Genomic DNA, 21,466 nt, shown 5'->3' on the forward strand with positions numbered 1-21,466 from the left:
CTGACTCAGGCAGCAAGATAGTGCACACTACCTACCTAGCTCTGGTCAAGGCTTTTTACACAAAACCTGACTCAGGCAGCAAGATAGTGCACACTACCTACCTAGCTGTGGTCAAGGCTTTTTACACAAAACCTGACTCAGGCAGCAAGATAGTGCACACTACCTACCTAGCTCTGGGCAAGGCTTTTTACACAAAACCTGACTCAGGCAGCAAGATAGTGCACACTACCTACCTAGCTCTGGTCAAGGCTTTTTACACAAAACCTGACTCAGGCAGCAAGATAGTGCACACTACCTACCTAGCTCTGGGCAAGGCTTTTTACACAAAACCTGACTCAGGCAGCAAGATAGTGCACACTACCTACCTAGCTCTGGTCAAGGCCTTTTACACAAAACCTGACTCAGGCAGCAAGACAGTGCACACTACCTACCTAGCTCTGGGCAAGGCTTTTACACAAAACCTGACTCAGGCAGCAAGATAGTGCACACTACCTACCTAGCTCTGGTCAAGGCTTTTTACACAAAACCTGACTCAGGCAGCAAGATAGTGCACACTACCTACCTAGCTCTGGTCAAGGCTTTTTACACAAAACCTGACTCAGGCAGCAAGATAGTGCACACTACCTACCTAGCTCTGGTCAAGGCTTTTACACAAAACCTGACTCAGGCAGCAAGATAGTGCACACTACCTACCTAGCTCTGGGCAAGGCTTTTACACAAAACCTGACTCAGGCAGCAAGATAGTGCACACTACCTACCTAGCTCTGGTCAAGGCTTTTTACACAAAACCTGACTCAGGCAGCAAGATAGTGCACACTACCTACCTAGCTCTGGGCAAAGCTTTTACACAAAACCTGACTCAGGCAGCAAGATAGTGCACACTACCTACCTAGCTCTGGGCAAGGCTTTTTACACAAAACCTGACTCAGGCAGCAAGATAGTGCACACTACCTACCTAGCTCTGGTCAAGGCTTTTACACAAAACCTGACTCAGGCAGCAAGATAGTGCACACTACCTACCTAGCTCTGGTCAAGGCTTTTACACAAAACCTGACTCAGGCAGCAAGATAGTGCACACTACCTACCTAGCTCTGGTCAAGGCTTTTACACAAAACCTGACTCAGGCAGCAAGATAGTGCACACTACCTACCTAGCTCTGGGCAAGGCTTTTTACACAAAACCTGACTCAGGCAGCAAGATAGTGCACACTACCTACCTAGCTCTGGTCAAGGCCTTTTACACAAAACCTGACTCAGGCAGCAAGATAGTGCACACTACCTACCTAGCTCTGGTCAAGGCCTTTTACACAAAACCTGACTCAGGCAGCAAGATAGTGCACACTACCTACCTAGCTCTGGGCAAGGCTTTTTACACAAAACCTGACTCAGGCAGCAAGATAGTGCACACTACCTACCTAGCTCTGGTCAAGGCTTTTTACACAAAACCTGAATCAGGCAGCAAGATAGTGCACACTACCTACCTAGCTCTGGGCAAGGCTTTTTACACAAAACCTGACTCAGGCATAGTGAAGAAGCTTAACCATCTGGGAATAAACCAGCACATCACCTGCTGGAGTGCCAACTGGCTCATAAATAGGCCTCAAGAGGTCAAGATAGGGGAAACTACCTCCATAAAAATAAAAGTCACCATAGGATTTCCACAGGGCTCGGTGCTGAGACCTCTCCTTTTTTGGCATCAATTTAAGTAAAGGCAAACATCAAAGATCACTCGCTGACAAAGTTTGTGAATAACTGCGAGTTAGGAACAGTCATTGAATTCCCAAATGACTCACCCATTCTGCAGGAAGGTTTGTCCCAAACAAATAAATGGTGCCACAGCCATGGACTAAAACTGAATGTCAAAAAAATTAATTATTGAATCCTTTGGGAAGCCCACTACCCCATGTGCTTATCACACTGACAATATGCCCCCTACGAGTCGACCCTGTAGTTCAGGATTTGGGAATATATGTGGACAGTAACATTCAACCTACAGCAGCCAGGAAGGCCTTCTACACTGCATAGCTTATAAGCAAAGGGATGGCCTCCAGGTCCAGGGGTGTCATTGTTGCCCTTTACTCTGCTCTTATCAGGCCAATAACTGAGTACAATACCCTCTTTGGCATGCATCTGGCCAGGCAAATGCAAATCTGAATGCCGACAGAGATGCACACAAACAGAATACAGGGCCTAGGCCTAAAACTTATGTCTTACACAGACCACCTCAATGTACTCGATATCCTATATACTGCTGGGAGGGGATCTGTGTCTGGCTTATAAGGCATCCTCTGATCCTATACTGATGTGGCTACTGCACATCCATAAATCAAATGGTATCAGAAATCTTCATTCCAAGGACCTAAACTTCTTCTGGAAGTTAAACAGAGAAGGTTGGAGAAACATGTTCACCTCTCAAAGGTTACCACGACTCTGGAACAGACTCCCCTCCAAGTAAAACCGAGTTCATCTCTGACCCCATTCAAGCATAACGTGGATTCATGTATGAGAATGAGGAAATTTACCTCCCAAGGGCTGCCCCCTGTCCCCCTGTACTACTTACAGACAGAGGCAGCACCTAGAATGCTTTTCTTACAACACAGCCCTTATATATTCTCAATGGTATTCCCTCGAAACACTCGTTAACTCAACCATAACTAATCACTAACCTATGGGTAATGTGACTTTGGAGCAAGGTATGGATAATTTTAACTAATAGGATGACTAGCTATGCTTAAAATGGCCCACAAGGGCAGTTAACCTAGTATGCACCTCTGAACTATGTCTTTATGGAGGCAAATAACAGTGGTCAGCTAACAAGGTCTCCTGACTGATGACATAACCATATGAAAAACAGTTTTCTGGGAAGGGAACTTTCAGTGATCTGAAGCTGCAGGTTCAGAGGGAAGAGGAATTAACTTCACCATCACAAATTAAAGGTCCCAGTGGAAGGATGGGATCCTTTAATGTTGTCATCAATAGGAACACACCTTTAAGGTCCTTGCAAACCATTAAAGAAGCCAGGGTCAATGAATCAGTGTTCTGGCAAAAATGTGATAGAGCTGCCAAATAAACCTTATTGGAGGAGTGACTGTGAAATGGGACAGGTTAATTCAAAGAACAAAAGGGAAACTGGCTAGGCTTAAAAGGGCCACAAGGACAGCTAGCGTAGTACTTACCTATGAACCTGTAACAGTTAAATAGGCGAAAAAGAGATTTCAAGACTGAATGAAGTGAAGAAGTAAATACATGCACGTCTCTGGATGGAGCCCATAGGAAGGCATCAAAGTGCTTTTAATGGCCTTACATATCAGGTTTGTGGGAAGAAGTGATTTGAATAACTCTGAAAGGAAACTGAGTTACAAGTTATTAATGGAAGTGGAGAAAACCTTGTGGTTACACACAGAAAATGAAGTCCAAGTGAGGTTTGCGGCAGACTGATGGAACAGAAGGGTCCTAAGTGGATGAAAGTCAAAAGTTCATCTGACAGGTGTGGCAGCAGCAGGGAAAATCATACTTAACAATTTGAAGTGGATTAAAAGAATGATGTAAAGGTTTGTCTGGTTTTGCTTTCTGAACAAACCTCATCATTGCATGAAATATGTAAAAAGCACAAGAGAGTAATTTTTGAACCACGGCATCATTGGATCTACCCCCACACCCCCAAAGGCTGGATGAAGGAGTAAAAGCTGTTGTACTCAGTACTAGTTGCTGAGGCAAACCGGTTGAAAGATAGCTTATCCCGCAGACAGAAAACCTTTGACACAATTCAGGGGATAAGGGGGCGACTTGTGAAGCAACAATATAACAGTGTCTGAGTTTGTGTTCAAGTAAACTGGCGTCCTCTAAAATATGACTGGCTATCACAAAGAGGCTGACTAATATAATCCATTCCAAAATCCTCACAGCTTCTACAGAGTTTCCTCTGCATAACAGTATACCACACCAATGTCATGCTCTCATTGTGGATGATGGAGCAGGGAGGCTCAAGTAATAGAGTAGGTGAGAAGGGTTGCCATCATCACCAGTGTTATGTCCTCAATGTGGATGATGGAGCAGGAAGGCATGAAGTAATGAGGGGGTTAGGAGGACTGCCCTCATCATCAATGTCATGTCCTCGATGTGGATGATGGAGCAGGGAGGCTTGAAGTGATGAAGGGGTTAGGAGGAATGCCCTCATCACAAATGTCATGTCCTCGACGTGGATGATGGAGCAGGGAGGCATGAAGTGATGAGGGGGTTAGAAGGACTGCCCTCATCACCAATGTCATGTCCTCAACATGGATGATGGAGTAGGGAATCTTGAAGTGATGAGGGGGTTAGGAGGACTGCCCTCATCAATAATGTCATGTCCTCGATGTGGATGATGGAGCAGGGAGGCTTGAAGTGATGAGGGGGTTAGAAGGACTGCCCTCTTCACCAATGTCATGTCCTCGACATGGATGATGGAGCAAGGAGGCTTGAAGTGATGAGGGGGTTAGAAGGACTGCCCTCATCACCTATGTCATATCTTCGGCGTGAATGGTGGAGCAAGGAGGTTTAAAGTGATACGGGGTTAAGAAAGAATGTCCTCATCTTAGCATTCAGTGTGGCTTGCTATATGAGAGTCTGCATCCCATTCTGTCTGACTTGTAAACAGTGCTAAAACACCATTCATCAAGATACAATTTAAGCCTAGATAAGTCTGGAGTCTGCCATATACTAAGAGGTGGTAGCTTGTTCTAAAAGGAAGCAACTTCTGTAGGAAAAGAAAATTTCCTTTTGGTAGTTTTTCTAATGTTATCAATCTTTAAATTCCTTCTTCTTGTGTCCAACTGAAGGGCCATCGGATTAAGTCCCAAGTCACTGTTATTAGCCTATCTTTGATACTTGTACAAACCAGGATTAACACACCTCATAGAAGCATGTAAAAATGACATAGCTTTACGATATTAAGCCTGCTGATATAACTCAAGTTCTTAACAAACTTGATATTTTAGTACAGTGCCACTGAACTCTTCATGGTTTAATTATTTATGTTTGCGTTTCTCCAAAGGAATAAAAGAAAGTGGCAAATTGAAGATGTGGGTAAACAAAGATTTATACTAGCATGGCATTACTTCAAGATGCCTTAATTTAACACTAAGCAGAATGCTCATCCTTTATTAAGAAACGTAACAGTAATGTTAATGAGAGCTGTGAATTCCCAGTTTTTATTTATTGTTATCTCACTGTTCTTAGTACTAGCAAGTCGTTATTTATTGAATAGACACAATTCGGGTCTATACCATATCACTGAATGCTTAACTTAACAAACACCTAATCACTGAATAACCTATTCGTCGAAATGGGAATCATCAAAATGTTTTAGTTGGCCAACACCACGAAAGGTAAACTTTTTATGTTTTGCAGGGGGCTGTGCCCCTTGCAAATTAAAAATATCAACTCCGAGATCACACTACAATGAGGTAATGGATAAATTATGGCCAGTCGGCATGTCAATCACACAATTTTTTTTTTAAGAATGGCCAAATATCTTTCAATGATCTCCAGTTTGATGATTAGGTCATTTGGTGAAATGGTATTTGGGAGATTAGGTGTTCAATAAATTAAGTTTATGACAATATGATATAGACCGGGATAATTCATGGTGTTGCTCCCAAAATGAAATACACAGCTGTTTGTGTTGAAAGAAATGCTTTTGCTATTGGCCCATATATCACACCGATCTAAACACTTCTGTAGAAAGTACTCATCTGCTGCTAATGTTACTGTGGCACCAAACTTGGGTCATCTGTGACCTTATTAAGAAACACGTCATTTGGGACTAGAAAAGAGGACTTTAAGATATGAAATAATAAAGGTTCCAAACTGGACTTGTGTGTGACTACTCTAAACTAATTTTGTGGCTGACATATTACTGCCTAAACTAACCAAACATATTACAGTCTATAATCTATTTTATTATGCTAGTATTTATATTTAATTTTACCAAGTTATTTAAAATAGCCAAGGACTAAATAGACTGCATTGGTTAATGAAGAAACATATGACATCAGTAGACAAAGCATTGTTCTGGAGCATCAACAAGTTTCATGTAAAAGGCTGTAAGGTTCGCAGAATATGCTTGGCCACCAGAAAAAAACGGTTTGATTAAGGTCAGTGTTTACAATATTCCAAGACGGAAACAAGCTTATTAGAATTCTCCCCAAAACATGCTTATACTACCTGCTAGACCTACTGACCTGCAGCTGTCCAGAGCCCTGAAATCCCCACAACAGCATGACCATGGGAATAATGCCATACCAATGGAACACCACCAATATTCAAACTATAATGGAACAGAAGAGTAAAGCAATGGACCAAACTGACCTTAATCCTGTTAAAGTACCCGTCTAGGCCTGCTGCTGTATCAGTTATGATTTTTGTCCAAGGCAGACCTGCCATAATGCTTAGTAAAAGAAAAATAGATGCAAATTAAAAGTTGACTATAAAACTAAGTTTGTACAGCCTTACCAAGGGGGACCAAAATATGTCAAAAACACCTCAGCCTGTCCTTCATGTGAGATTATTAGTGAAGCTCCCACGCTAAATGTGAGGCTGTTACAGGAGGTTCAATATACTGATGTGAAAATTTCCCTCTGTGGGGGTTCTGACACTTTGGAGAGTTTGCCCTTCATAATGTCTCCCCACCGTAAGACAGATGATTCAGTGGTAACCAAAAGAGTGGGAATTTGAAATGGGCTACCCTGTATAATGTTGAACAGATGTCATTTACTAGTTAAGAGGTCTCTTACAAACTCTGAAGAACTTGACTTGATGGAACAATGAATCCAACAACTGAGGCCACCAAAGCTTCAGCGTGCACAAAAGTACTCTCGTGTGGTACTTCATAATGGGTGCCACAGTAACCCCCACTGCTACCATGAAGCCTACAGTTCTGAAGTAAAAGTCAACAGATTCTGAAGGAGAGTTTACAAGTAAAAAAAATCTTGCACTGGAGAGGATGACATCTGCCCAGTGGATTCAGACTCTGTATTTTATGGTCTCCAGGCATTAGCTAGCACATGTGAGCAACTGGAAAGTTTCCGAGTGGATTCTGCAAGATTCACTATTTGACCCTGGGACTGGGACATTTGAAAAGAAACTTAGACAAAATCAGGTCTTGCAGAGAATGAACAGCTATTAGCAATTTGTCTAGGTAAGGAAAACATTTTAGTTCCCAGCAATTCTGGCTGGCTGCTGCAAGGGACATGTATCTGCTGAACTCCTCAAGGGCTGAGATGACACCAAAATGAACTCTCCTGAACTGGTACTAATGGATTCCTACCCAGAAGTGGAGATACCTTCTAAACTACTTGGCAGTTCTGATGTGGACATCGGATGTCTCACAGTTTCATAGGACACATCCAATCTCTTTCACATAACCATGGAAGGATGGAATGCACCTTGACTATTACATTACATTTTAATTTGAATTAATTAAAGTATGTATGCTGCTTTACTCCAGTAAGGATCTGAGGTCCTTTGCTTTCTTAGGCCCTGCATTCTAATCCTTCCGGGGGAGGTGGGGGGGGGGGGGGCTTGGATACCTCTGTCTACAAGAAGATCATGGACCTCCCTTTTTATTTATAGTTTTCGAAGTGGGATATCAAATAACAGTAATGACCAGGGGTCTGGGAAAGTGTTAAAGGGAACTGTAAACCCTCTTGATATTATTGCTATTATCTGTCCTTTACAACAGCAAACTAAGCAGAAAGGTGAAGGCACAGATATCCAAATGCCAAGGCATGCATAGGTTAACAGGTTTGTGCTATTCTCCTTAAAGGTGGGCAGTGGAGCCCCCTGTTGCTACTAAGGTTCCTTTCCTATGGGAGGCTGGCCTCTTTTGAAGTTGCAACGAGCATTACAATGTCTCCCAGACTGTTGGAACTTCTGATGCTACCCATGCCTGAAGCACATCTGTTGTCTATCACTAACGTGATGCGTTGAGAAGGCTGCAATTTCATGCAACAGTTCAGAAGTTTTTCTCTCATTTCCACTAGTCCAGAACCCTAAAATCATTGAGCTAATTTCTCCAAATCAAACATCTTACTTTTAAGGTGATACTGCACTACAACCAGTTTCAATTCCCCCCCCAGACCCGTAAGATTCTAAGTATGCATGAAACATTCAACACTTACTTGCACAGAATCATGGCTATAACTTTGCATAGAAGCAACTGTACCCACACAGGAACAAGCATAAGAGATAATCCCAAAAAACAAACTCCATAGGAGAGAACACAAAAAAACTTTACAATAATAAAAGGAAGAAATTATGACTGAAATATCAGATCAAGTACTTTCAAGCACTGGAGCTAGATCTATTGATCATTAAAAGATAAATAAGCAATTCAAGTTTAAAATCACCGAAGCCAATTGATTGAGAGGGCAAAACCAATACAACCGCTGCAAGAACAACCACAAAGACTTCTTTTTGCTATACTCGTTTAACCTCAAGATCTCATGTGAGCAATGCGCTGAGCTGATTGTGAGATGAAACCACCTACACCACTTAAGAGTGGAAAACACAGCAAACTTGCTTGCTGATAAATTCAACTCCAGCCTCTCCCCTTTTACACACCCCTATTACCCTCTCCAGATCTTATAGTACCCACGACATCTACTTCCAGGTTTTTCATGCAAGACCAAAATACTTGAATGTTGGCATCTGAACTCAATAGTACTGCATACATCAGCCAGAGCCCTGAAAAGATTCTTGCAAGATAAGCGGTGCTTTATGCAGTTAAGCACGGCCTCTTTGGTTCCCCATTAACTGCGTCTCAAGTGTTCTTGTATCGATTGTCAGTATATTGCCCACATTTTTATTACGTCACTTGCAGCCGGCTGGGTGTGCCGAAGCCAGTACAATGATGATGTCAGTTGTGATAACCGGTGGATCGATTTGGTTCGCTGGACTATTCGGATTATGCTTGGAGTAGCGGAGCAGCTGGGTGGTTTGGAGTGTTAGGTCTGGTCACGCGGCTCTCAGAACACCATGTCGCCGGAGAGATGTGCCAAATGGAGCACATGGTGGAGACCTGTTGTGCAGGATCGCGGATTTGTTTTGATGGAGAACAGGACTGCCTTTGTTGGTTAATGGAGACAAAAGGTTGATGGCAGGATGGATAGTAGATTGAGATGAAAGGAAGTGAGAGGACAATGGAACTGATCAGCTGATCTGGGTGAGGGCAGATGGTGGGAACCCGATATGTCTGGATGTCAGGCTGATCTCTAGGTTTTTGATTTTTACTTTTTGTTGGATCGAGTCTGGAAATATGGACTGAAAATTGCTAGGTGTGGAATGGATCTTCTGGTTATGGACTGGACTCTGTGTTGTGTGTGTAAATTATTTATGTTTATGTCTGTTTATTTGTTGTTGAAATGGTTCTGTGTTATAATGTATCAAAAGAGCTTGAAGAAAGCGTATAACTTTATTCAGCACAACCGCCTTTATTGATTTGTATGGTCTGCCATGACAATAAAGTTTTATATGACGATTTGAAACAACATGAAGCATGTTTTATTGCCTGCTGCTAACAACGTTGTTCAACCTCAGCCTCCGACACGTACATGCTTTGTACCCAAGCAACTGGGGGGCAGAAATAGTCATATCCCTTTACAATGGGTGGGGGACATCCCACGGACCCTGGGTAATTACTGACCCATAAATCTGGCATGTCCCTCATTTGTATAAGGCCATGCAGGGATGCATCTGAGGAATTAATCAATAAGGGGTGTGGGTTCATCAAAAGCATGATTCTTGCCCCACACGCCAATCTGGTGGACATTTTCAAAAAGGTCACCAAAGCAATGGACAAAAAGCTTAAGATGGTGCACACTACCTACCTAGCTCTGGTCAAGGCCACTTTTTACAAAACCCTGACTCAAGAGCAGCCCAGATAGTGCACACTACCTACCTAGCTGTCTGGAGCGAGGCTTTTTACACACAAAACCTGACTCAGGGCAGCAAGATGGTGCACACTACCTACCTAGCTCTGGGCAAGGAGCTTTTTACACACAAGGCCTGAGCCTCAGGCAGCTTGGAGAAGATAGTGCACACTACCTGCCTAGCTCCTGGTCAAGGCCTTTTACACAAAACACTGACTCAGGCAGCATGAGATAGTGCACACTACCTACCTATGGATCTGGTCAAGGCTTTTACACAGGAAATCTGGCTCAGGCAGCGAGATAGTGCTGCTACCCTACCTAGCATCTGGGCAAGGCTTTTTACACAAAACACAGCTCAAGGGCAGCAGAATGTAGTGCACACTACCTACCTAGCTCTGGGCAAGGCTTTTTACACAAAGGCACAAACAAGGCGGCAAGATAGTGCACTACCTACACCTGGCTCTGGAGCAAGAGCTTTTTACCACAAAACCTGACTCGGGGGCAGCAAGATAGTGCACACTACCTACCTGCACAGCTCTGGTCAAGGCTTTTTTACACAAAAACCTGACTCCAACAGGCAGCAAGATAGTGCACACTACCTACTGGCTTTCGCTGTGGTCAAGGCTTTTACACAAAACCCTGACTCAGGCAGCAAGATAGTGCACACACCACCACCTAGCTGGGCAGGAGGCTTTTTTTTTACACAAAAAGCCTGACTCAAGGCAGCAGAAGATAGTGCACACACACCTGGCTCTGGGTCAGGCTTTTGCACAAAACCTGACTCAGGCAGCAAGATAGTGCTTTTGCTACCCACCTACCACAGCTCTTAGGCAGGGCTTTTACAAAAACCTGACTCAGGCAGCCCAGATAGTGCACACCTACCTGGCTCTGGTCAAGATGCCTTTTACACAGGAAACCACAATGACTCCAGGCAGCAAGACGGTGCACACACTACCTACTATGGCTGGGCAGGAAGCTTTTTACACAAGAACCTGACTCAGGCAGCATGATGAGTGCACACTACCTACCTACAAAACTCTGGTCAAGGCTTTTTTTACACAAACCACAACTCAGGCAGCAAGATAAGGTGCACACTACCTACCTAGCTCTGGTCAAGGCTTTTTTACACAAAACCTGACTCACAGGCAGCGGGGCCATAGTCCACACTACCACCACTAGCTCTGGTCAAGAGCTTTTTACACAAAACCTGACTCAGGCAGCAAGATAGTGCACACTACCTGCACAAAGCTCTGGGCTTGAGCTTTTTACACAAAACCTGACTCAGGCAGCAAGATAGTGCACACTACCTACCTAGCTCTGGTTCAAGGGCTTTTGCACACAAAACCTTGGAGCTCAGGCAGCAAGAATATAGTGCACACTACCTACCTGTAGCTCTGAGGCAAGAAGCTTTTTACCGAAACCCTGACTCAGGCAGCAAGATGGTGCACACTACCTACCTGGCTCTACAGGCCCGAGAAGGCTTTTTGCCCTGCAAAACCTGACTCAGGCAGCAAGATAGTGCACACACTACCTACCTAGCTCTGGTCAAGGGCTTTTTTACACAAAACCTGACTCAGGCAGCAAGATAGTGCACACACTACCTACCTGGCTCGGTCAAGAGCTTTTTTTGCCACAAAAGCCCTGACTCGGGCAGCAGATAGTGCACACACTGCCTGCCTAGCTCTGGTTACAAGGAGCTTTTTACACAAAACCTGACTCAGGCAGCGGATAATAGTGCACACTACCTACTAGCTCTGGGCAAGGCTTTTGCAAAAACGCCTGGCTCAAGGCCTGCAAGACCAGTCCCGCACTACTGCTGCAAGCTCTGGTCGAAGGCAGCACTTTTGCACAAGAGCCTGACTCAAGGCAGCAGATGCCAGGTGCCGCACTACCTGCACCTAGCTGGTCAGGGGCCTTTTACACAAAACCACAGCTCAGGCAGCAAGATGATGCACTACCTACCTAGCTCTAGAGGCAAGGGCTTTTTTTACACTACATAAAACCTGACTCAGGCAGCAAGATAGTGCACACTACCTACCTGGCTCTGGTCCCAAGGCTTTACACAAAACCTGAATCAGGCAGTGAAGACCCAATGGTGCACACTACCTACCTGGCTCTGCTAAGGCAAGGCACCTTTTTCCTGAAACCTGACTCAGGCATAGTGATGAAAGAAAGCTTAACCATCTGGGGAATAAGGAACCAACTGGCATCACCTGCTGGAGTCTAACTGGCTCATAAATAGAGCCTCAAGGAGTCCAAGATGAGAAACTACACTCCATAAAAATAAAAAGTCACCATAGGTTTCCACAGGGCTCGGTGCTGAGACCTCTCCTTTTTAACATCAATTTAGTAGGGCATAACATCAAGATCACTTTCCGCTGACAAAGTTTGGCGAAATAACTGCTGAGTTAGGAACAGTCATTGAATTCCCAAATGACTCCACCCATTCTGCAAGGAAGGTTTGTCCCCAAACAAATAAATGGTGCCACAGCCATGGACTAAAACTGAATGTCAAAAAAATTAATTATTGAATCTTCCTTTGGGAAGCCCACTACCCATGTGCTTATCACACACTGACAATATACCTTTCAAAGTGGAAACCCTGTAGTTCCCAGGATTTGAGGAATATATGTGGACAGTGACATTCAAGCCTACAGCAGCCAGGAAGGCCTTCTCACCACTGCGCCTTATAAACAAAGGGATGGCCTCCGGGTCCAGGGGGTGTCATTGTTGCCCTTTACTCTCTCTCTGCTCTTATCAGGCCAATAACCTTGAGTACAATACACACTCTTTGCGCATGCATCTGAAGCCAGGCAATGCAAATCTAGAATGCCCGACAGAGATGCACACAAAGCAGAATACTGGGGCCCTGGGCCTCACAAACTTATCATCTTACGAGACCACCTCATAATGTACTCGAGTATCCTATATATACTGCTGGGAGGGGATCACGTGTGCAACCTCAAAGGCGTCCTCTGATCCTATACTGATGTGGCTACTGCACGTCCATAAATCAAATGGTATCAAGGAAATCTTCATTCCAAGGACCTAAACTTCTTCTATGAAGTTAAACAGAGAAGGTTGGGAAACATGATTCACCTCTCAAAGGTTACTTCACGACTCCTGGAACAGAACTCCCCTCCAAGTAAAACCGAGTTCATCTCTGACCCCATTCAAGCATAGCGTTGGATTCATGTAACTGAGAATGAGGCTAAAATTTACCTCCAAAGGGCCACCCTGTCCCCCTAATACTACTTGCCACAGACAGAGGCAGCACCTAGGAATCTTTCTTACAACACAGCCCTTATATATTCTCAATTAGTATTCCCTCGACCTTTTCGTTAACTCCAACCATAACTAATCACTTTAACCTATGGGTAATGTGAGCTTTGGAGCAGAGCTATGGATAATTTTAACTAATAGGATGACTAGCTATGCTTAAAAGCTGGCCCACGAGGGCAGTTAACCTAGTATGCACCTCTGAACTGTAATGTCTTTCATGGAGCAAATAACCGGTGGTCAGCTAACATAAGGTCTCTGAGCTGATGACATAACAACCATATGAAAAACAGTTTTCTGGGAAGGGAACTTTCAAGTGATCTGAAGCTGCAGGTTTCAGAGGGAGAGGAAGGGGTAACTTCACCATCACAAGGTCGGGGTCCCAGTGGAAGGATGGGGATCCTTTAATGTTATCATCAATAACAGAACACTGCACCTTTAAGGTCCTTTGCAAACCATCCAAAAGCAAGCCGGGTCAATGAATCAGATGTTTACTAGCAACTTAAAATGTGATAGAAACTGCCAAAATAAACCTTATTGGAGGAGTGACTGTGAAAGTAGGACAGGTTGAATTCAAGAACAATTTTCAAGAGCTGGCTACAAGCTTAAAAAGGGCCACCAAGGACAGCTAGCGTGAAAAAATACTTGCCCACCTATGAACCTGTAACAGTTAAATATAAGTAGAAAAGAGATTTCAAAGGGCTGAATGAAGTGAAGAAGTAAATACATACTACGTCTCTGGATGGGAGCCCATAGGAAGGCATCAAAGTGCTTTCAATGGCCTTACATATCAGGTTTGTGCCAGGAAGAAGTGATTTGCGAACTAACTCTGCGAAAAGGAAACTGAGGATTACAAGTTATTAATGGAAGTGGAGAAAACTTCTTGTGGTTACACACAGAAAATGAAGTCAAAGTGAGGTTTGCACTGCAAGCAGACCTGATGGAACTTTAGAAGGGGTCCTAAGTGGATGAGAAGTCAAAAAATTCATCTGACAGGTGTGGCGGCAGCAGGGAAAATGCATATAACAATTTCGAAGTATGGATTAAAGAATGATGTAAAGGTTTGTCTGGGTTTTTGCTGGTTCTGAACAAACCTCATCATTGCATAGAAATATACAAAAGAAACACAAAGAGTAATTTTTGAACCACGGCATCATTGGATCTACCCCACACCCCAAAGGCTGGATGAAGGTATAAAGCTGTCCAGCCACTCCAGTACTGGTTGCTGAGGCAAACCCGGTTGAAAGATGAGCTTATCCGCGGAACAGAAAACCTTTGACTTTAATTCAGGGGATAAGAGGCGACATGAAGCAACAATATAACAGTGTCTGAGTTGCGTGACTTTCAAGTAAGCTGAAAAATCCTCTAAAATATGACTGGCTATCACACAAAAAAGAGGCTGACTAATATAATCCACGTTTCACAAAATCCTCACAGCTTCTCGCACAGAGTTTCCTCTGCATAACAGCCCTATACCACCACACACAATGTCACATCGCTCTCATTGTGGATGATGGGCAGGGAGGCTTTCAGTAATAGGGGTAGGTGAGAAGGGTTGCCATCATCTGAGTGTTTATGCTCCTCAATGTGGATGATGGAGCAGGAAGAGCGTGTAAAGTAATGAGGGGGGTTAGGAGGACACCTCATCATCAATGGTATATCACTTGTCCTCGAGTGTGGATGATGGAGCAGGGGAGGCTTGAAGTGATGAAGGGGTTAGGAGAATGCCCTTCCTCATCACAGTGTCATGTCCTCGACGTGGATGATGGAGCAGGGAGGCATGTGGAAGTGATGAGGGGGTTGAAGGACTGCCCCTCATCACCAATGTCACTCATCTCAACATGGATGATGGAGTAGGGAATCTTGGAAGTGATGAGGGGTTAGGAGGACTGCCCTCATCAATAATGCCACTCATGTCCTCGATGGATGATGGAGCAGGGAGGCTTGAAGTGATGGCGGGGGGTTAGAAGGACGCCCCTCTTCACCACAATGTCATGTCCTACGACATGGATGATGGAGCAAGGAGGCTTAGTGATGCGAGGGGTTTGAGAAGACTGCCCTCATCACCTATGTGTCACTATCTTGAGCGTGGAGAAAGTGGGTGAACCAAGGAGGTTTAAAATGATACGGGGTTAAGAAAGAAGATGTCCTCATCTTACAGCATTCAGTGTGGCTTGCTATATGAGTCACATCTTCATTCTGTGTCTGACTTGTAAACAGTGCTAAACACCATTCATCAAGATAATGAATTAGCCCTAAGAATAAGAAGTCTGGGTCTGCCATATACTAAGAGGATGGTGCTTGTTCTAAAAGGAAGCTTAACTTCTAGTAGGGAAAAGAAAATTTCCTTTTGGTAGTTTTCCCCGTAATGTTATCAATCTTTGAAAATTCCACTTCTTCTTGTGTGTCAACTGAAGGGCCATCGGATTAAATCCCAGAGTCTAACTGTTATTAGCCTATCTTTGATACTTGTATGCAAACCAGGATGCTAAACACCTCATGGAAGCAGCATAACAAAGTAACCAGCACTAACTTTGATATTAAGCCTGCTGATAGCTCTTTCAGAGTTCTTAACAAACTTGATGATATTTTGGTACTAGAATGCTTGCACTGAACTCTTGCATGCCAGTTTAATTATTTATGTTTGCGTTTACTCCAAAGGGAATAAAGAAAGTGGCAAAATTGAGATGTGGGTAAACAAAAGATTTATACAAGGATGGCATAACACAAGATGCCTTAATTTAACCAGTACCCAAGAATGCTCTACCACATTATTCAAAGAAAGCAGCCAACAGTAGTGTTATTGTAAAGGCTGTGAATTCCCAGTTTTGTTATTTACATTATCTCTTTGTTCTTAGTACTAGCAGAGCCAATGCGTTGTTGTTGAATAAGACTACAATTCGGGTCTACGCTACCATAATCATACTGAGATACTTAACTTAACAAACTTTCCTAATCACTATGAATAACCTATTAAATCCGAAATGGGAATCATCAAAATGTTTTAGTTGTAGCCCTTTTCCCACGAAAAATTAAACTTTTTTATGTTTTGCTGCAGGGAGGCTGTGCCCGCACGCAAATTAAAAAATATCAACTCCGAGATCACACTACAATGAGGTAATGGATAAATTATGGCCAGTCGGCATGTCAGTCCACCCACAGGCACCAGAATGGCCAAATATCTTTCAATGATCTCCAGTTTGATAGATTAGGTCATTTGGTGAGAATGGTATTGTTGGGAATTAGAGTGTTCCAATAGAATTAAGTTGTATGACAATATGATACTCAGACAGGATAATTCCATGAGTGTTGCTCCCCAAAATGAAATACAGCAGCTGTTTGTGTTGAAAAGAAATGCTTTTAGCTATTGGCCCATATATCCCACACACCGATCTAAACTTACGCTTCTGTGAAAAGTACTCATCTGCTGCTAATGTTACTGTGGCATCAAACTTGGGTCATCATGTGACATATTAAAAGCTTTCAAATCATTTTGGGACTAGAAAAGAGGACTTTAGATATGGAAATAATAAAGGTTCCAAACTGGACTTGTGTGTGACTACTCCTACAAACTAATTTTGTGGCCTGACATATTACTGCCTAAACTAACTTAAACATATTACAGTCTATAATAGCCTGATTTTTATTATGCTACAATATTTATATTTAATTTTACCAAGTTACATTCCCAAAAATAGCCAAGAGGACTAAATAGACTGCATTGGTTAATGAAGAAACATATGACATCAGTAGACAAACGCATTTGTTCTGGAGCATCAACAAGTTTTCATGTAAAGAAGGCTACCTTAAGGTTACTTAAGAATAATGCTTGGCCACCAGAAAAAGCTATGGTTTTGATTAAGGTCAGTGTTTACAATATTCAAAGGCAGGCTTAAACAAGCTTGACCCAGAATTCTCCCCAAAACATGCTTATAGCATACCTGCTAGACCTACTGACCTGCAGCTGTCCAGAGCCCTGAAATCCCCTGGCATGACCATGGGAATAATGCCATACCAATGGAACACCACCAATATTCAAACTACTAATGGAGACAGAAGAGAGTAAAAAGCAATAAGACCAAACTGGCACCTTAATCACTGTTAAAAGTACCGTCTAGGCACCACTGCTGCTGTATCAGTTATGATTTTGTCCAGGAGCAGACACTGCCCATAATGCTTGATAAAGAAAAATAATTACCTGCAAATTAAAGTTGACTATAAAACTAAAGTTTGTACAGCCTTACCAAGGGGGACAAAATATGTCAAAAACACCTCAGCCTGTGTCGCTTCATGTGAGATTATTAGTGAAGCTCCCACACAGCTAAATGTGAGGAGGCTGTTACAGGAGGTTCAATATACTGATGTAAGAAAATTTCCTCTGTGGGGTTCTGACACTTTGGAGAGTTTGCCCTTCATAGCTGTCTCCCCACCGTCAAGACAGATGAAGTTCAGTGGTAAAACCAAAGAAAGTTGGGAATTTGAAATGGGCTACCCCTGTATAATGGTGAACAGATGTCATTTTACTAGTTAAGGAGTCTCTTGCCTAGCTCACAAGAAGAACTTGACTTGATGGAACAATGAATCCAACAACTAGAGGGGCCACCAAAGGCTTCAAGCGTGCACAAAAGTACTCTCGTGTGAAGATACTATCGCAATGGGTTTTCCACAGTAACCCCCACTACTTTTACCATGAGCCTACAGTTCTGAAGTAAAGTCAACAGATTCTGAAGGAGAGTTTACAAGTAAAAAAATCTTGCACTGGAAGGATGACATCTGCCCGAGAGGTGGATTCAGACTCACTGTATTTTACATGGTCTCCAGGCATTTAGCCCAGCACATGTGAGCAACCTGGAAGAGGGTTTCCCGGAGGGTGGATTACATTAAGATTCACTATTTTGACCCTGGGACTGGGACATTTGAAAAGAAACTTAGACAAAATCCAGGTCTTGCAAGGAGAATGAACAGCTATTAGCAATTTGTCTAGAGTAAGGGAAAACATTTTTTAGTTCCCAGCAATTCTGGCTGGCTGCCAAGGAGACATGTATCTGCTGAACTCCTCAAGGGCTGAAGGATATTGCCATAGAAATGAACTCTCCTGAACTTAGGTACTGGCTGGTTCCTACTACCAGAAGTGCCGAATACCTTCTAAACTACTTGGCAAGTTCTGATGTGGACATCGGATGTCTCACAGTTTCATAAGGACACATCCACAATCTCTTTCACATAACCATGGAAGGATGGAATGCACAGCTTGACACAATACATTACATTTTTAATTTGAATTAATTAGAAGTATGTATATGCTGCTTTACTCCAGTAAAGGATCTGAGGTCACCTTTGCTTTCTTAGGCCACTGCTATTCCTAATAATCCTTCCGGGGGAGGTGGGGAGAGCTTGGATACCTCTGTCTACAAAGAGATCCATGGACACTCCCTTTTTATTGCCTAGTTTTCGAGGTGGGATATCGAAATAACAAAGTGACGGCCAGGGGTCTGGGAAAGTGTTAAAGGGAACTTTGTAAAACCCTCTTGATATTACATTGCTATTATCTGTCACTTTAACAACAGCAAACTAAGCAGAAAGGTGAAGGCACGAAGATAATCCAAATGCCGAGGCATGCATGGGTTAACAGGTTTGTTTTCTATTCTCCTTAAAGGTGGGCAGTGGAGCCCCTGTTTGCTACTAAGAGTTCCTTTCCTATGGGGAGGCTGGCCTCTTTTGAAGTTACAGCAGGAAAAAGGCATTACAATGTCTCCCAGACCTGTTGGAGACTTCCTGATCTGCTACCCATGCCTGAAGCAGCATCTGTTTGTCTATCACCCCTAGCATTGATCGATTGAGAGGCTGCAATTTTCATGCAACAGTTCAGAAGTTTTCTCCTCATTTCCACTGTTCCTAAATATGCCTTTGTCTCAGATAACAAATGCACGAGAGACACACAGTGAGAAACCCATCAATTTCATCTTGGTTACCTGCTTGGCAAAATCAGTGAGGGATATGAGCCAGGCAAACTATGTATCCATTGCAGTGCTAGACCCAACACAGCAGCCCAGACAGAACCTTCTGCCCAGCATTTGGGCTGGGCGGCTCTCACCTTCTGCAAGCATTATAGGCTGACCTCACCTTATGCAGGATTACAGAGCTGACCTCACGCTTGTATGCAGGATTACAGGCTGACCTCACCTTCTGCAGCATTACAGGCTGACCTCACCTTCTGCAGCATTACAAGGCCTGACCTCACTATCGAGGTTTAACTATGCAGATGCACTTTCCGATTGTGACAGCATTTTATCTTTCAATTAGATCCAGATGGCCACTGTAGCATCTCATTCAAACACCCTCTCACAGGTAAGTAATTGCATATAGTAAACTTGCTATGGCCACTCAATAGAAATGGCGAAAGAATATATAAAACCCAGTTTACCTACTAAGTTGTCCATAGCTCTACATTCCCTATATTTGGGGGGCACTGGTGGGGCTCTCTCAGAGGTGGAAGCATTTTGAGGGGTTACCTGCTGACCAATGAATGTGCCCCTGTTTAGAAGTCTGTAACTTAAATGCCTACAATCCTGGCTGGAGGGTTGCTGTCCAGTTTCCTTAGCAAAAACAGAGAGAGGTTACTGCAATCTAGATTTTTCCTTGTGGAGCATTGTGGCCGCTTTAAAAGCATGTCTCTGCCTAGTAGAAGGACCACCCAGAGGACTGATGATGGTGCTCTGTGAAGTCTTCTGCAGAGGAGGACATGAAAGACTGTGGGACCCACCCCATTTCATCTTCCCCTATTACTTCTACCTGAATTTAAATGTCATCACAGAGAGGATATTACAGTGGGACTGCGCTCCTCCGCAATGTCACCCTTCTTTGTGCTTTCTCTACATTTTAATGTCATCGCCCATCATGGAGGATGATGGGGACTGGGATCCTCCCTTGTCACCCTTCTCTATTACTTCTCTACATTAATGTAATCATGGAGGATGGTGGGGCTCGTCCTCCTTTTACCAACATCTAGAGTTGATGACATTGGAGGGAAGTCAATAAGGCTTCTCCTTGCATACCAGACTTCTCCCGGGTTTTTGAAGGTGTATGCAGCCCAAAGAAGGAGAACATTTTGTAGCTGACATTGTGGTGCAGCATTGCAAAGTGTGTTACATCTAATAGTGGGATGGTCAAGACCTAGGAAAGGAGACCTAGGAAAGGACTGTTTTGCTACTTGTGTGGTGTATCAGTATTTGGACTGAAAACGGATGCTAGGAGTGTCACTTCCAGGTGCTTTTCATGTTCAGTATTACTTCTGGAGAACTGTCTTACACGTTTAAACACTAGGGGCACCCTGCCAGCCAGTGCAGGAGTAGCTGAGAGAACACCAACACTGAAATCGCTTACCAGCCAGCATAATATCACAACACCACAAGTCTAGGAGCAACAAGTCCATTAACCCCTACTGCAATGATGCAATGGAAGCCATTGATGCCAATACTAACCTCTGACACAAAAGTGTAAGAGCACCATGGAAGCCACAGTGTCTGGAAGAAAGCAATCCGGGACATCCTAACAGGCCCACCTATCATGTAGAAAACAGCAGGGTTATATACCTACTTTGCCAAAACTATTGATACTGAAAATACTTCTCTGGTATAATTTCAAGACTCCTGAAGAGTGTGAGCCCAGGAGTTATGGAAAGAATAACTATGAAAATACAAAAGAATATATAACAACAATGGAGAGACAGCTCTTCTTCTTTTTGTTTGTTTTTGTGAAGGGCAAGCCACCCTGCGCCCTCCTCACTCCTTGAGCTTTCATATAACCCATTCCAGGAAGGCAATACCTTGGAGAAAATTGACTGTTGAAATGGCAACCTTACACATGGAATGTTATAGAGGTCATCATTCCTGGCTCTGTTCAAAGTTTTCAAATTTCGGTACTCGATAACGACAGTGAGAATATCAAAGGGTACCACTTTAAACTGATGCAATGGACACAAAGGACAAGGCGGTCAGAGATTATGGCATTTGAAAACTAGCTTTTTCTCACTCACCTTCAAGCACATAGTAGAGCAATAGTAGAAATCATTCCTATATAATAGCAGTTCTGGGTCTTTCATCTGGGTCACAGGATGGTATTTCCACTCTCCAGTACACACAGTGGTAAATAGACTAGTTGACGAATATAGTGTCCTTCCGGCAAATATCGGCGTATCATACCGTCTAGAAGACCTCAAGGTTCCCAGATAAAGGGTTTACTGGACTAAAAAAATAAAATCAAAAACTTTTGCTACTAAGA

The 21,466-nt window shown here is 43.3% G+C and overlaps 1 protein-coding gene across 2 annotated transcripts in view; it reads right to left on the minus strand.

Annotated features, from left to right (window-relative positions):
• CDK5RAP3 (CDK5 regulatory subunit associated protein 3) overlaps positions 1-21,466 on the minus strand; it is a 613,925-nt gene that overhangs the window by 71,722 nt on the left and 520,737 nt on the right. The gene's annotated exons all lie outside the window — the stretch shown is intronic.

This window comes from Protopterus annectens, chromosome 13.part0 (genome assembly GCF_019279795.1).
Source record: "Protopterus annectens isolate FY-2018-M chromosome 13.part0, PAN1.0, whole genome shotgun sequence".
NCBI classification, from domain to species: Eukaryota; Metazoa; Chordata; order Ceratodontiformes; family Protopteridae; genus Protopterus; species Protopterus annectens.